The sequence below is a fragment of the Plodia interpunctella genome, chromosome 7 (assembly GCF_027563975.2).
Source record: "Plodia interpunctella isolate USDA-ARS_2022_Savannah chromosome 7, ilPloInte3.2, whole genome shotgun sequence".
Taxonomy (NCBI): Eukaryota; Metazoa; Arthropoda; class Insecta; order Lepidoptera; family Pyralidae; genus Plodia; species Plodia interpunctella.
In genome coordinates this window covers 7,785,437-7,801,817 of record NC_071300.1, presented here as the reverse complement: position 1 = coordinate 7,801,817, position 16,381 = coordinate 7,785,437, and the positions used below count along the sequence as shown (strand labels likewise).

At 34.4% G+C, this 16,381-nt stretch overlaps 1 pseudogene; it reads left to right on the top strand.

Moving 5' to 3' along the window:
* The first annotated feature begins 3,152 nt into the window (after positions 1–3,152).
* LOC128671421 (uncharacterized) lies at positions 3,153–5,604 on the top strand (annotated as a pseudogene).
* Positions 5,605–16,381: the final 10,777 nt, after the last annotated feature.

The following is a 16,381-nucleotide window of genomic DNA, read 5'->3' as shown; positions in this document are numbered from 1 at the left end:
GATCAAACTTTCTTTCAATCGAATCGTTTCTATGAATTTATGATCATGGGAAACAAATTGTTTCGGGTTATAATAGATTTGAACTCAAATTATTCATTTTCAACAATTAATATATTTTTTGGATCCTTTATTGGGTGTAAAAATATATTAATTGTTGAAAATAAGTATTTTTGGGTTAAGTAATATAGAAGATGAATTATGTAAACATTTCAATTAAGTACTTAGATATTAACGGTATTTAGGTAAGTAACATTATTATTGGTATATTATATTTCTTTTATCTATGGTTATATTCATATTGTTGTGTAAACATTTGAATGGAGAAAAACGAATAGGTACTTTTACTTGAAAAATCAAGATTACTTTTCTAAGAGTAGGTACCTACGCCATGCAGGCTCTTAGGATCCTATGTCAAGAGATTTCTTTTCTTTAGATTTTAATGTAAAATCATCGAAATATAAAACTCCTTTAAGTTATAGGCACTTATAACTTCTTGTGGGAATTTATGTCTAAAGAACAGACTCTTGCGCGAAGCACGACGACGGAGGTAAGTAGGTACCTACCTATACTGCGGGTTTGTCTGAGACTGAGATGAGATGAAAAATTACTTAAATACTTTAGGAAACTTGACAGAAAAAGGTTTAAGTATCCATCAGTTAGTGGTCAGCCTTTTAAAATTAGGAATCCAATCTTTTGAAAGCACCTTTCCCTGTCGTAAATTTCCTTTGTCGGTCTCTAACGTTTAAGATAAGTCCGGGATTATTTTTAAGATGTCTTTCGCCAAACGAAAAAGAACAGAAAAAATATTGAAATGAAATATAAATTTTGTTATATTTTAATATCGCTGGAGCAAGTTTCAAAAGAAAAATAAAACAGTGGTAATATCAAAATACCTAATAAGGCAGTTAGGCGCCTATACTTTTTAGCATATTGTGTTAAAAATACTCTAGGCATATGCTATTCTAGTTTATATTTTACCCGTGTACCAAATTTCATCAAAATAATTGTACAATTATATTAGATATATATTATACCTAGTTGGTTTTTAAATTTTGTTCTTTATTCTAATTTATACTTTCATGAGTCAAATCTGGGAGCAAAGCGACGTCGCATGATTGGGGCCGAACAATTTGCTGCGGTCGCCTTTACCCACAATGGCTGTGATGAAATTTACTTCTAATATTTCGTTCATTGTCCATTAGGCTTCCATCAGATAAACCCGATTTTAATATTCACACTTTTGTGTCAAATTGAAAATATATTTTAAAATCTCTACGTGATTAAGTGAAATGATTTTAATTATAGCTTTTGTAAAGTTTCTCACTCTAATTCTCATTTAAATTTCTCTGGCTCCTTCCCAATAACGGAGCGTCGTAGGTAAGTATTATCGTCATCATTTTCACATTAACCCGCTGCTGGGTATAGCCGTCCCTTTTTTATTTAGGTAAGTAGTTACATTGACGATTTATTGATTTTGTAGGTAAATTGTCCGAGCTGTGGCTTGGAGTAATGTTTATGATAAATAAATCATCAATCAGAAAATTAACCTTAGTTTATTAGATTTACTTATTCACACTACCAAAAATCAAGTTTCGTCATCTCCTCGTGGCCTTTATATAATAGACAGACATCATTGTATTTGGAATTTTTAACATTAATGTGTTAAAAGACGTTTATTTACTACGTTGAATGAAACGCGATATTATGTTGAAAATATCATCAATACCTAGATACTATAATGAAACTGAATAAGGGTCAAATTTGTCCATATTTTTTGGAAAATCTCACTGGAATGGAATTAACTAACGATATATATATATATATATATATAATATTTATTTCTTTTATCTATGATATACATTATACGAATTGGCAATTAATTTTTTTTAATTTCACGGTAAAAAACAAATTTCACCCTGAAATTCCAGGGGCAGTAACTTGTAAAAAAGTCTTCTGCCGCGTCTGTTTATATACTCTCGATATACTAAAAAACTGTGATTCTTCTCATAAAAAAGATTTTCATTGGGTTTTCACCAATAGATAGTGTGATTCCTGGTATACGTATATAATTTATTACGTTTTTACCCCAATGAACCCGGGCCGCTTGTATTTTAGAAAGGAAAGCCAGCGAAATGAAAAGCAATGAAACAAAAGTCACTCATTCGACGGGCACAAATAAGGCAAAGGAGTGACTCAAAGCGAATCAGGGAAAATAAAGAAAAAGTGCAGACAATATAGTGAATTGGATTCCCTGGAGCGTGGTAACGCGCGATTGTGAGGGTCCAAATCTTGTTATCCTATGTCCCAGACGGTTGGTGCTTCGTGAATCACTGGGCCTTATTGGGCGTCTAAACTATCAATGCTGTAGGCTGTAGACAGACATAAGCTCACCACAGAATTTATCATTCATGTTTTCCCGGATCATTCTCGATTATGCTTCGAATGCGCGCGCGGACTACGTACTAATTTAGTATTAAAATTTTGTAAATTTGACAAACATTCCTATTTAATTTGTAATTAGTTTTGTAAGTTTTTTAATACGGTATGAAACATAGTTTTAGTTGAATTCATTTAGTTAGTGACTTTATTCATTATATGGGTAAATTTTACTTCTACCCTTTTTGGGAATTTAGTCAACCAGCTTTCAAAGTTTTTTATGCCTTAGTTCCCTGGTTCGCTTATTTACCAAAATCGGTAATGTAAGTAATCAACATATAATAAAAGTGTTTCAAATTAACTACTATGGTCGGCTACTATGGTCGGACTCAAACGTACAGTACGGCTTTTGTTGTGCTCTGCAATATTTAAATATCTAAACCGAATAAACAGAAGATTATAAGTTTAACTGCATAACGTGTTGTAGACGAAAGTGCTACCTTTCTAATGGTGTAATTATTGTTTCAAAATTTTATATAGATCCCAAGATATAGTGAAATTACTACACCAAATTTTATGTACCGCCCATAATTTAACCCGGACCTACCTCAACTTATCGCTTCGAAGTGCGCGGTCGCATCCTCGACGTACCTACTTGCCGGCCACCGGGGATCGTGAATCATCACCGCTGCCGTCGTCGCCATCGAGTTGCTACTTATATTACCGTGTCTTTCATATGCAAATTACGACTGGAAGTCTTCGTTTGAGAGTACATTATGGCCACTAATTGCAACGGTTGTGGTAAGAGTATTTTATCTCTAAATTATATGGAATGCGGTAAATGCAAAGAAATATATGATCTGGAATGTCTTAATATATGTCCCGAGAACTTCACCAAATTAGATGAACAGTATAAGGACAGCTGGATCTGCCCTGCATGCACATGCGCTCGCCCCAAACTGGGGGACACCAGCACCCCTATTCGAATGCTGAATAGTACCTACACGAATGACAATGTTAACCCACATCGAGGCAGTCGCAGTAAGCAAGGTGCGTCCTCTGTAAGTAAAACAGACTATCCAACTGATTCGGACATATTAAAACTGATTAGACAAGACATTTTGGAAATAAAGTCTCAACTAGTAAGTGTAAATACTACCCTTTCACAAAAGATAATTGAATACGACAAAAAGCTTGAGGATAAGGACCGTGAGATTGATTTCTTGAAGGCAGCAATGGTCGAAATGCAGCGCTCAATAAATACACAGGAACAAAATAACCTTAAAAATGAGCTGGAAATTGTAGGAATCCCAGAACAACAGTCCGAAAATTTAATGCATATCGTTTTGGTGACCTCAAAAAAGTTAGGAGTTGATCTACATGATTCGGACATCGATCACGTGCACAGGGCTGGCCCCCACAGTCGTCCAGAGACGTCTACCGATAAAAAATCAAGACCACTAATTGTGAAATTGGTTCGCAGAAACAAGAGAGACGAGTTACTGGCGGCCGCAAGAACGAGGAGGGGTCTGACCTCATAAGATATTGTTAGCGGATCGTCTGTGAACCTCTATCTCAACGAGCGACTGACCAGAACTAATCGCAAACTTTTTGGAGAAACGAGAAAACGAGCAAGCCAACACAAGTTTCGTTTCTGTTGGATTCGCAACGGTAGTATTTTTGTGCGAAAGGCAGCCAACACAAAAGACAGGAAGTTTCCAGCAATTGCTATTGGCTCATACGAGGATCTCGACAGAGTTTTCAGTGAGGTTGTTGTCTCCGATAAGGAACCAAATTCTGAACCATCCATCATCATTTCATAATATCCTGCTTGACAGTGTAATGGGTATAACTTGTGACATTCCTTGCAGCATCATAAAACTGTTTCTTCCAATTACTAAACGTAAAATTCTAAGAATGCAATTTGATTGCCTAAATGCAAATTGTTGTAAAGAAATGCCTTTTTTAAATCTCTTACATTATTTCAATGCACAATTTCGCTATTCTCTCCGCCTTGTGGACATATACATCATCGGAATTCAGCACCCTCCATAATATTGTTACAATGTCTTAATTTGATGTTATAAATAATATTGATAATTCTTTTAACATTGTATGCCACAAGGTAGAAAATGCTGAGGATTGTAAGAATTTTATCTCTAAGTAGAAATTCAAAATACTAAACTTCAATATCAGAAGCATTAACTTTAACTTTGATAGTTTTGTCATCCTTTTGGAAAGGCTGAATCTCGACTTTGACGTAATCGTACTCACGGAATGCTGGATTAAGGTGGGTTCAGTAATTGGCCAAATTGACGGATTTTCCTCCTTCTCTTCAACTAAATATATTAACAAGTGTGGTGGTGTTGTAATTTATGTTAGAGGCTGTTGGAACCCTATAGTTAGTGAACCCGATCTTCAGGATGCAATGTGTTTACAGGTCCATATTCCTAATCTGTTAAGTATACTCGGTATTTATCGTTCACCGTCATTTAAAGATACTACGAACTTTATAAACTCGTTAGAGTCTGTAGTCAAGAGTATGCCTAAAAGCCCTTGTAATATTATCGCAGGCGATATAAACATAAATATTTTAAATATAGATGTAGGTTCAGAATATCTGAGTATGATGTCGGAACTTGGTTTTAGGACGGCTGTGGACAAACCCACACGTAAGGATCTATCATGTCTGGATCACTTCTTTACTACTCTAAAGGAAGCTTGTGAATCTGTGGTGTGCTCCTCCGCAGTAACAGATCATGACTTATTGATACTGGGAATTGAGCCTAATAAACCTATTCCGCCTAGCCCCTCTGGACGGTCTCGAGTGCGTACGGATTTTGAAGCTGTAAAAGAGGACCTTAAACAAGCCACTTGGACTGACGTTTTAAATTTATCTTGCCCGAACGAAGCTGCCAAAGTGTTTATGTCTAAAATCTCGAAGTCTATTAGTAATAACTCACGTTTCGTTCAAATTAGCCGCTCTAAACATATCTTGAAGGCTTGGATGACTCCGGGTTTAATAAAATGTTCGGTTCATAGAGACAAACTACACTTGGATGCCCGGAAAAATCCAAATGACCCCGTAAAACAGCTAGTGTATAGGCGCTATAGAAACTTTTATCAGGACCTTCTCCGCAAGCTGAAAAGGCAATATGAGCGTAATGAACTTGAACGACACAAAAACAGCCCTGACAAACTCTGGAACACAATCAAAGATATCGCTTATTCTCCGCCTGTAAAAAATAATGCACAAAACTTATGTGAAATAAAAGAAAACCCCTTGGAATCTTTAAATTATTGCAATAACTTCTTTGCTAATGTTGGACAACGACTCGCTAATCAAATCTTAGATCGTCTTCATGAAACTCAGAACTCCCTTGCGGGTAAGTACAATCCATCTAACCCTGTTAACTCTTTCTTATTACAGCCCACAAACTCGGACCAAGTGAACGGTTTGATCTCTCAACTTAAAGATAATTCCGCCCCGGGACTTGATGGCATCACCAATCGTCTAATTAAAAACATAAAATCGTTTATTCTAAATCCACTAACTCACATATTTAACTTAAGTCTATCAACTGGATCCTTTCCCGATATTTGGAAAACTGCAGCAGTTATACCAATACACAAGTCTGGACCTTGCGAAGACCCTAACAATTTTAGACCCATTTCACTCTTAAGTGCTTTTTCAAAATTACTAGAAAAAATTGTGAATGGCCAACTGGTGCAATTTCTGGAATCAAACAAGATCCTATCTAACCAACAATTCGGCTTTAGGAAGGGTAGATCAACCGAAGACGCTGTTACTCTTTTGACTACTATTATTGCAGATCATTTAGACCAGGGATCAAGGTGCGCCGGTGTTTTCCTAGACCTAACGAAGGCGTTCGACACGGTGTCGATACCAATTCTCTTGAGTAAGCTAGAGTCTATAGGAATCAGAGGTATTTGCCTAGACTGGTTCAGGAGCTATCTCACCGAACGAAGGCAATGCACAAAAGTGAATTCTTCTATCAGTGGCCCCCGGGAAATAATTTTTGGAGTACCTCAGGGCAGTATTTTGGGCCCGACCCTCTTCTTGATCTATCTGAATGATCTGTCTTCCCTGAGTTTGTCAAATGCTGATATAATAAACTACGCTGATGATACCGTCATTATTTTTCATGGAGTTTCATGGTCTAGCGTGTTCAATTCATTGAGGAATGGCCTAGATAAAGTAATGAGTTGGCTAGATTATAACCTCTTATCTCTTAATGCAACCAAAACAAAAATGATTTGTTTCCACAAAACAGCTGCTTCGGCTCCTAAGTCAGTTCCGGAAATAGTGAGACACGTTTGCCGTCTAAATTCAAGTAATCAAAATAGTGATTGTACATGCGATCGTATATTAAGAACCCAGTCTATTAAATACCTAGGTATTAATATTGACGAAAAATTGAATTTCAGTAACCACATTACAGAAACGTCCAAAAGAATAAGAAAAATAGTTTACGTGATGAGACTCCTTCGTGATGTAGCATCACCTGAACTGCTTAAATCTATTTATTTTGCGTTATGTCAATCGATGTTAACATATTGCATCCTGGCTTGGGGTGGAGCGGCAGCTTCACATCTATTATACCTAGAGAGAGCTCAACGTAGTGTGCTAAAAGTGATGATGAAGAAACATCGCCGCTTTAGTACTGATCAGTTATTTGAAGATACCAGGGTCTTGAGCGTCAGACGTTTGTATATATTTAAAGTTATTAGTTTAACACATAAGGAAACTCTTAAATCTCCTGATTACGAAAATACGTGCAGAAGGCGAGTATTCAGACTTCCAGTCAAATTAGTTAAGACAGCGTTTGCAAAAAGATTTTGTCCATTTTTAAAGCCCTTCATGTATAATAAATTTAATAGGATTTGTAAGATTCATAAATTTCCTCTTACAAAAGCTAAACTTAAAATTAAAACCGAGTTGTTAAATTGGTCCTACATCACCACTGAAGCTTTCATAAAAAGTATCTTGTAAATATTATTTTTCTCTTAGATTTGTATTGCATGCTATTTTAATATGTCAAACTTGTCATCATGTTCGTTTTAGTCCGCATTAACTCTTGTTGTGAATTCTAATTATAAGGTTATCCACGAGACAGGCTAAGCCTAGTGTGGGAACCTTTGTTAATAACAATCGGATTTGCATGTTCTCTTTCTTGTTTAGATTCTTTCGTGATAGTTTCGATACAAATAATCTGTAACATGTAATCTTTTATGGCAATAAACATTTTTATTATTATTATTATTATTATTATTAACTAGTTAGTGAACTAAATGCCGATAGTGTATTAGCCTGCATTAGACAAAGTTCTTTGTCGATAACAACTAGCTCTTGATTTTTTAAAAATAGAATATATACTCATTCAGCTACATCACTTCACTACATAGTATATAACAAAGTCGCTTTCCACTGGCTTAGATCTTTAAAACTACGCAACGGATTTTATCAGGCTTCTCAGCACTTTGCCACATGGCAACGAATTGCTGGGTTTGGCATTTTTGTAAATTATACAATCTTTTAGTTTAAAATTCATAAAGTTATGGTTACTATACAGTTTAGTATATAATATCGTATGTATTTTATGTAGTTCGTTTAAAAAAATAACTTGATTTTATGTAAATCAGCATGGAAAATCAAATTAGGTAATAGTGCTACATTTTCGCTCCTTCAGTCCTTTACTTCGCTTTCATCTGCAGCTAACTTAATTACAGCGTTCATTCACGTAATTGGCAGGCTAATTTCGGTTTTAATTCTAGAATTGAACACCTTCCGATATTTCCACCTTTTAGTAGAAACCATGTAAGTAAGTAATGCGTAAGTAATTATAATGTATGTTGTCATCAAAATACAACTAAATTGCTATGTAAGTTCCACTCCAAAAGTGAAATTTGAATAATTAGCATACATATTAAACTTGCGTTTTTTGATTTCAAACTAAAACTAAATTTACTTATATACATATAACAAGTTTTTTTTTTACAAAAGTTACATATCATTCTATATATTATAATAACTCTATCATAAATATATTTATTCAATTATCATGATGAATCATAAAGATATTTATAATTTTAAAAGCATGAAATAAAAGAAATATCTCTCTGTGGATGTTACGATTCCTGCCCAACACAAAAGAAGTTGCCAGTAAATTATTAATGTTTATTCCGTTTCGTTATTTTCGCATAATTAAAGCCCTCGTCATTACGAATTTAATTTGATTTCGCCCGACAGCCACAAATTCTTCGTCGGCCCAATCTTCCAAACAGCATAATTACAATTTTATCAAATTATCGCAGCTCCCAACAATAACAGAGTTTAATGTCGCTTTGTCAGTTTTAGCCCACATTATTTGGTCTACCTCTTTAACTTCATATACATTAGTGCAGTGACCTTGAATAAATAACTTTACAATTTGAAAAAAAAAATGTCAAGCAGGATATGCGTGTAAATTTCAAATGTGTGTAAATCTGACTACACGGGGTGCAAAAGACCGTGCGAATTGGAGAAGAAAACGTAGGAAAACGGTTCCTGGCCTTCGAAGATTAACGGCTGAGATGGAAAACGATAGTATTATAAAAAGAGACACGTAACATTTTATTTAACTTTTGTAGGCCATAAGTTGTAAAATCAGCGCAAAATCTGAGCTGTCAACCTTTACGGCAACAATCTTAGCTTTTTATAAAAACTATTTAAAAGAAATACGAAAAGATAAAATGTTTTATTTTACCGATTCAAGTTTTTCTTTCTTTCTCTTCTTAGAATTATTTGGAGGGAGAACTTTTTTCTCTCTAAAGTATTGATAACCGAACCCGGGTAATAAGCCAATACCCTCAGTTTATGCAGGGTGAGTTTTTAACTTTTTTTTTGTTTATACTTGTTATGTTAGAGGAAACGGAGCGTGGATGCGGAAGCGCGCTCAGTTTCCTTTTTAAATTAAAAATAAATAACAATTTCACCCCGGAAGCGTTGTGTATCCGATCAATGTTTCAAGCCACTTTGTAAATAGGTTAAAAATTCTCGTTTCATTCAGTGTTATTCATTGTATTTTGCTCCATTTTTGATAAAGATGAACAATAATAAATTATGATTATACCCAAGCGAAGTCGGGACAGGACGCTAGTATAATGTATCTACCTACATAGATACAATATCATGGCTCCAACTGGCAACATTGAGCGTTAGATAAAGTTAAGGATGTAGTGAAATTTCGGGACTACTGGCTGGAGCCTTTGTGCTGAAGACTCAAAACAAAACACTGGAGAATAGCTTAACTTTCGCTAGTTAGATACTGCAAATTTGCATTGTTGTATATTGCATTTTTTGTATAGTCGACTTAATTTTGTATTAGATTTAATTTCTCTGTAGCTATTAGGATAGATATACTTTCTTCAGAGTAGATAAATATGAAGAAAGTTAAAGTATGAATTCTAAATCTATATAGACGAACTTTTATTACGGATGGCATGGAATATTTTCCGTATTGTTGATTTTATCAATAATTTTATGTGTCAAACGTCAAGTTTTCCATGCATTAATTGACATCACAATGAATTGTGGCGTTATTGCTAAGAAAGCTCTGGTTTATGCATATAATTTCTTCTTTTACCCAAGCGAAACATTTAATTGTATGTTTATATAAATAATCACATATTATGCTTTTAAAATCTGATTATGCAACATAATAATGCCATGTAAAATTTAAAAATTCTACGTCTTTACATGTAATTATGTAAAAAAATCTCTAATTGAAGAATAAGATAGAAACTCTGCAGACGTCCATTAAATCACTGGGCTATCGAGCTCGTAAATGGAGAACTTAGTGCGACATAAACTAGCTGAAAGTTAGACACGAACAAATAAGTAGAATCCATTTGAGCTCGTTGTTTCGGCAGAGTTGTGAGTTGCTAAGTCGCTCCAACCAATCAGAGCTCTCTATCAAGTTTTATAAGAGCGGGCTAAACTAATAACGTGAACTTGTTTATAACAGCTAGTTTCATGAAATTATAATTAAACTAGACAGCTATTTGAAACATAGGAAATGATTTATAAGAATAATATTCTCAGCGAAGATAGAAAGTAGGTATAGATCTAAAATTATTATTTTTCTCCCTAATTGATTTAACTAAAAAGAATATGTTTGAATTCAACCAATAAACTACAGTATATTGTGTCTCTTGTAAAAGAAACGCAGTGATCAAACAAGCCACTCCAGTGGAGTGTGCTCACTATTGCCCATTTCAGTGGCTACTGAATCAATGACTGATACAGACAATGACGTCTGTAACTATAAGTACTTATTTAAAATTCAGTCAGTTCGTCGTATAAAAAGGTACCTAATAGGTTAGGCCACTGTTAAAGACTTAAAGGGATTTTAAAGTCATTTTATGATCCATTGGAGTTGTTTGTAATTACTACTAACTGAATACATAAATAGTTATGGTATGAACTTTATTTGAATATTGTATGGGACTTTATAGGAGGTCACAAACATACAAACACTTTCTCCTTATACAGTGTAGATATGCGACTCTGTATTTTATTTACATAGACTTTATTGCATAACATAAAAGTAAACAATAGGTGGACTTAATGCTATAAGGCATTTCTCTCCCAGTCAAACCTTGGGACCAAACAGAAACAGGAAAAAGAGTTGGTACTTTCAAAAAATAGTACCTAATTATAAACCCAAGTATAATATAGCATAAATAGGTATATGACTTTTACTAATGTACAAGTCCTGAGTCACTCCATGGCCCATGGCGTGCCATGCTCAGCATTAAGTTACAAGATCGCGTTCCAAACGTGACAGCGTCCTAAAGTACAAGAAGTTACGGTCATGAACTTTAAGTGAAACTGGATAGGACATCTGGCACCCGTCGGTAGTGATGGCAGCTGGTTTAAAAAGCTGACGGAATATGGACAAAAAGGTGTTGAATGAGCAGCAGCGAGACGGATAGACGATTCATGAAATCACATAGGTATCGTAAACGCGTGGCAAAGGATACTGGCGTAAAGGAAGAGATGCCTATATGTGCAGAAAAGAGCTTATAATGATAGAAGTCTTACCCCAAAAATTCAAACACATACTTATTCGACGAATAAGTGAGTATATGTGTTTTTGCGAGACGTATTTTAGCGGTTCCAAGACATGTTGGGCAATCTGACGAGATTGCCCGATAGATATGGGATATAATTTATTGAGAATCGAGTTACCTATTGTTGCATGAAAACTTTGGTTTTTTATTGTTTAATAAAACAATAAATGTGTGTAATTAAAGTTAATTATCATCTAACACTCGTGTAAACAATAACACACTCGATAAGAAGAAGGGTAATATCCGTTACATTTGTAGTGTTTGTGTTCGTAGCATATTTGTCGATAGTACCTAGGGGTAGTCGATGTTCCGCAAGTAAACATGAAGATTGCTTTTCTGAATACTTTGTGTTTTTTTCTCCTCCACTGAAATGTGATGTACACAAAGAGTTGTTTGCTCTCTATATTCACATGGACGCAGCTCTGGTTTGAGCTTTGTTTGGTTTTGGGATTCGTTTGTGTAACTATACCTCGGCTACGCCCCGTTCATAATGCATCATCATCCTACTAATATTATACATGCGAAATGTTTGTTAGGTTTGTTAGGATGTCTAACAAACATTTCGATTTTATAAGTTTGTTAGAATGATGATGCATTGTGTATGTTTGTTACTCTTTCACGCAAAATTTACTAGACGAATTGTTATGAAATTTGGTACACGGGTAGAAATAACCTGGAATAATACATAAAAAAGTACCCAGTTTTTATCCCGAAATTCTCGCGGAAACGAAGGCCCGGGGCGCAGCTAGTCTTTCATAAAAAAATAAAAATAAACTAGATCGGTTCGTCCGTCTGGGAGAGCTATGATTCTAAAGACACACCCCTCTATTTACATTGAGGCTTAAAAAGATCTCGTAATCATTGAATGAAATATGACGTCCTTATATTGTATTTAATTGAAAATTCTTTCTTTTCTTTTAAATTCTTTACACACAGCCAGTACCTTTTAATAAAATATTCGCTTTGCATTGCTTCAACGTGTAACAACGTCAAACAATGTGCTTTTGTGTTCAAACGTTTGATAAATATATAATTAGGAACATTTTCGCGGCTGATATGTTGAGCTTAAATCGCGTCGGTTCACCTGAAACCTGAATATATGAATATTTTCACATCGCTAGAGCTGTTGGTACGCAGTATTGAAATACCGAAAATTTTATGGGTAACAATAAAGTTATTCGAAATAACTTAATTTACTCTGCATGTCTGTGTGCATGGTTTAATTTAAGATGGTTGTTAGTTAGATAAAGCTATAAATAGATCTAATTTTGAAAAAAAAACTATATTATCTTATGTAGTGATACTGGCAAAGTGTCAATTGACCACAATAAACATGTTATTTTTATTGTAAGATGTTTCTTATAATGACCGTTTGTGCCAAAATTAATTAAAAAAAAAAAACAATAAAATACAGTGCACTACAATACAGGACGCAAAATTTTACGTCGTTATTCAAATTAGAAAACAAATAGAGATTTTTATAAAAAAGCCGTATACGTCGACACTGTACCAATACTGAATTGTACCGTATCAATACTGAAACTGTATATTGTCGTAACGGCCATCTCTAGACGGCACGCCCGCGTAATCCCGCGGCGCTACAAATCCGCGCCGTCGACGGAACGTTCAACTTTCATCCATCATTCTAGACTTCCAACCTCAATTCCAACATTTGCACCCATTTTGCAGCAATAACCACGTTCAAACTGCAATTTGGTTTAACCACATATCGAAGAATATTTGAAGTTGCGAGCAAAGTGATATGCGCGCACTTTTGTATAACTAGCGGCCCGACCCGGCTTTACTAAGAAAATACCGTAATAAATTATACATCTCAACCTTCCTCAGAAATCACACTATCTATTAAAAATAACTCGCATCATAATCCGTTGCGTAGTTTTCAAGATGTAAGCAGACAGACAGCGAAGCGACAGACAGACAGCGAAGCGACTTCGTATTAACTTAGTGATATTCTCAGATTTTTTTAAAGGACTTCATTACACAATTTTGTCGGCAGAATCAATACTTTCGTTGGCAAAGGGCTGCTAGAGCGGCAGCATAATAATACGAGAGCAATATTTATATCTAAACTTTAACTTCCTGAACACATTATCCTTCCATTTTTAGATGTCACGTGCTTATGACATCTTCTAGTTGGTAGTATTATGGAATTAGTAGGTACTACGTATAAGTACAACGAAGTAATTCCAAGGGTATTATCTATTCATTCTACTAATTCCAAGGGTAGTATCTACTCATTCTATGCGCATATGTGAGTATATTTATCAAGTGTTTAACTTTATGGTTTACAACCTTTTTGTGGAAAGACGGAAAAACTTACGTGTCTCGTCGAGTGTTCTATAGTGATTGTATATGTATTTCGACGCTAAATTACATAGGCATTTTAGTCGTGGTAGTGTTTTATGTTTCAATAAAAATAAAAATGGAACGTACCAAACGACAGGGCTCGTTAAGCCTTTCATCAAAAACAAAGTTCGAGCGGACACCAGCTGTATTTAACGAGTCGGAAGTAATTTTTGAGTCGCGCTTTAGTTAAGGCTAGCTTTCCACGGCTACGTATGCTACACTAAACTTTTCTGTGATTAAGTAAATACTATTTTCGATTAACATTATTAAAATGACGAACTTCCTAAGATAAATTGACCCTCAAAATTTGATGAAAATTTACCCTCAAAAGTATATTCATAATTTTATGAAACGGGCATACCGTTAAAAAACCCGTTAGAAAACCAGTTTATTCAACCAATGTTTTATTTTCACTTTGTAATATAATTATTCTGTTTTATCTTTGATTCCGTGTTTAGATGCACTGTGCTTAGTAATGGCATATCGCCTTAATCAAGGAAAATTTGTTACAAAGTCGATAGGATCTTGGTTTTGTTTTAAACTTTCTGACAATAACAGGCCGGGATCGGGAAAGGAAATGTTATAATTTCCTTGAATATTAAATGTCTCGCCGAAAGCTATATTCCTACTCTAATTGCGTGTATAATATTTTCCTTTGGAACTTTTTTTGGCCTCAAAAACTTAATGTGAGGCTTTGATTCCCTGGTAATTTTGATAAACCAAGCATATTACTTTTTGATAAAACAAGGATATTTGTAAAGGTGAGTCTACCTTTACAAGTATCCTTGTTTAAATTTGGCTTTATTTTTTCCAATGCTTCGATTGTTTAAGAGCTTTCGCTTTCGCTCTATAATTAATTATATTAAGTACGTTCACTTAGAACGTACTTACTATAATTATGAGCGAAATATTTCATGATTTTAATTCCAAAAAAGCACAAGTGCTTGCCTCTGAACCGAGAGGTCCCAGGTTCGATCCCCGGTCGGGTCATGATGGAAAATGATCGTTTTCTGATTGGCCCGGGTCTAGGATGTTTATCTATATATGTATTTGTTATAAAAATATAGTACCGTTGAATTAGTATCCCATTACACAAGTCCCGAACTTTGGGGCTAGCTCAATCTGTGTGATTTGTCTTAGTATATTTATTTATTTATTTATTATTTACTTATTTATTTATTTATTTATTTATTTATTTATTTATTTATTTATTTATTTATTTATTTATTTATTTATTTATTTATTTATTTATTTATTTATTTATTTATTTATTACAAATACATAAATATCCTAATATTTACCAGTACATTTAATTTCTCCTTCGCATTATTGTAGAACTCTAAGAAAAACAATTACTCAAGTTTTCCTACAGAAGTCTTATATTACATCCAAATACAATCGATAGTATGGCATCTTTTTACAAACTTTTATTATTAGTAGGTCTGTACAATAAAAACAACTCTGTCAATAAATTCGCAATAAGCGCGGCCGTCATAGCTTTCTTTTTTATCAATTTCTTGTCGGCCAGGCTTAGTTCTTAAGAAGATTGTAGCACGACTGTGTATTATCTAAGATTTTATAAATCGACTGTACTATTTTTTTACTTTAAAAAGATAACCACAAATATTTTTATTTATAAAAAATAAGGTAAAAATAAGTTCACATATTAAATAAATAAAGGTTTAGTATGATTTACATTGCTATTCAATTATATAATTAAAATTTAACAATATCCGTTGTTGGAGCTCTAATTCGACTCGAATGCTGCGCAATTAATTAATGCTATATAATATTCTAGTGTCAAAATCTGAAATGAGTGGTACCTAATAGCTTCTAGTGGTTGAGAAATATTGAATTTAAAAATATTTATATTCGACGACCTCGATGGCAGTGGTAAAGTTCTTGCCACTGTACCGAGAGGGCCGGGTTCGATCCCCGGTCGGGTCATGATGGAAAATGATATCTTTATATATATTTGTTATAAAATATAGTATCGTTGAGTTATTATCCCATAACACAAGTCTCGAACTTACTTTGGGGCTATTTCAATCTGTGTGATTTGTCCCAATATTTTTTATTTATTTTTTATTTATGGAAAAGGAATCTCTTGCAATTTCCAAGCTCAGTCAGTTAGATTATCAAAATAAAAAAATAAAAAAATAAGTAAATAAGCTAACTAAGTTATTAGCATAGCAAACTATATATAAAATTTGATATATCCAACAAAAGCAAAGACAGCGGTATAATTAATACGACGTGACTGTCACGTCACGTCCACACATAATTTTCCCAATATTGACTTACGTGCCGCCCGCTACGGGGCTACGACGACGGCGTAGCAAATGTCTGAACGCTACGCCGTAGCGCTACGGGATTACGACGGTCGGCTATTGATCACGAGATAAATAAATATCATGGCCGTACTTATGGACAATTTACTTTACTTTGTGTAAGATAACAATGTTTCTTAGTATTAGACGGGTTTAAGGGTCACAACATGAAA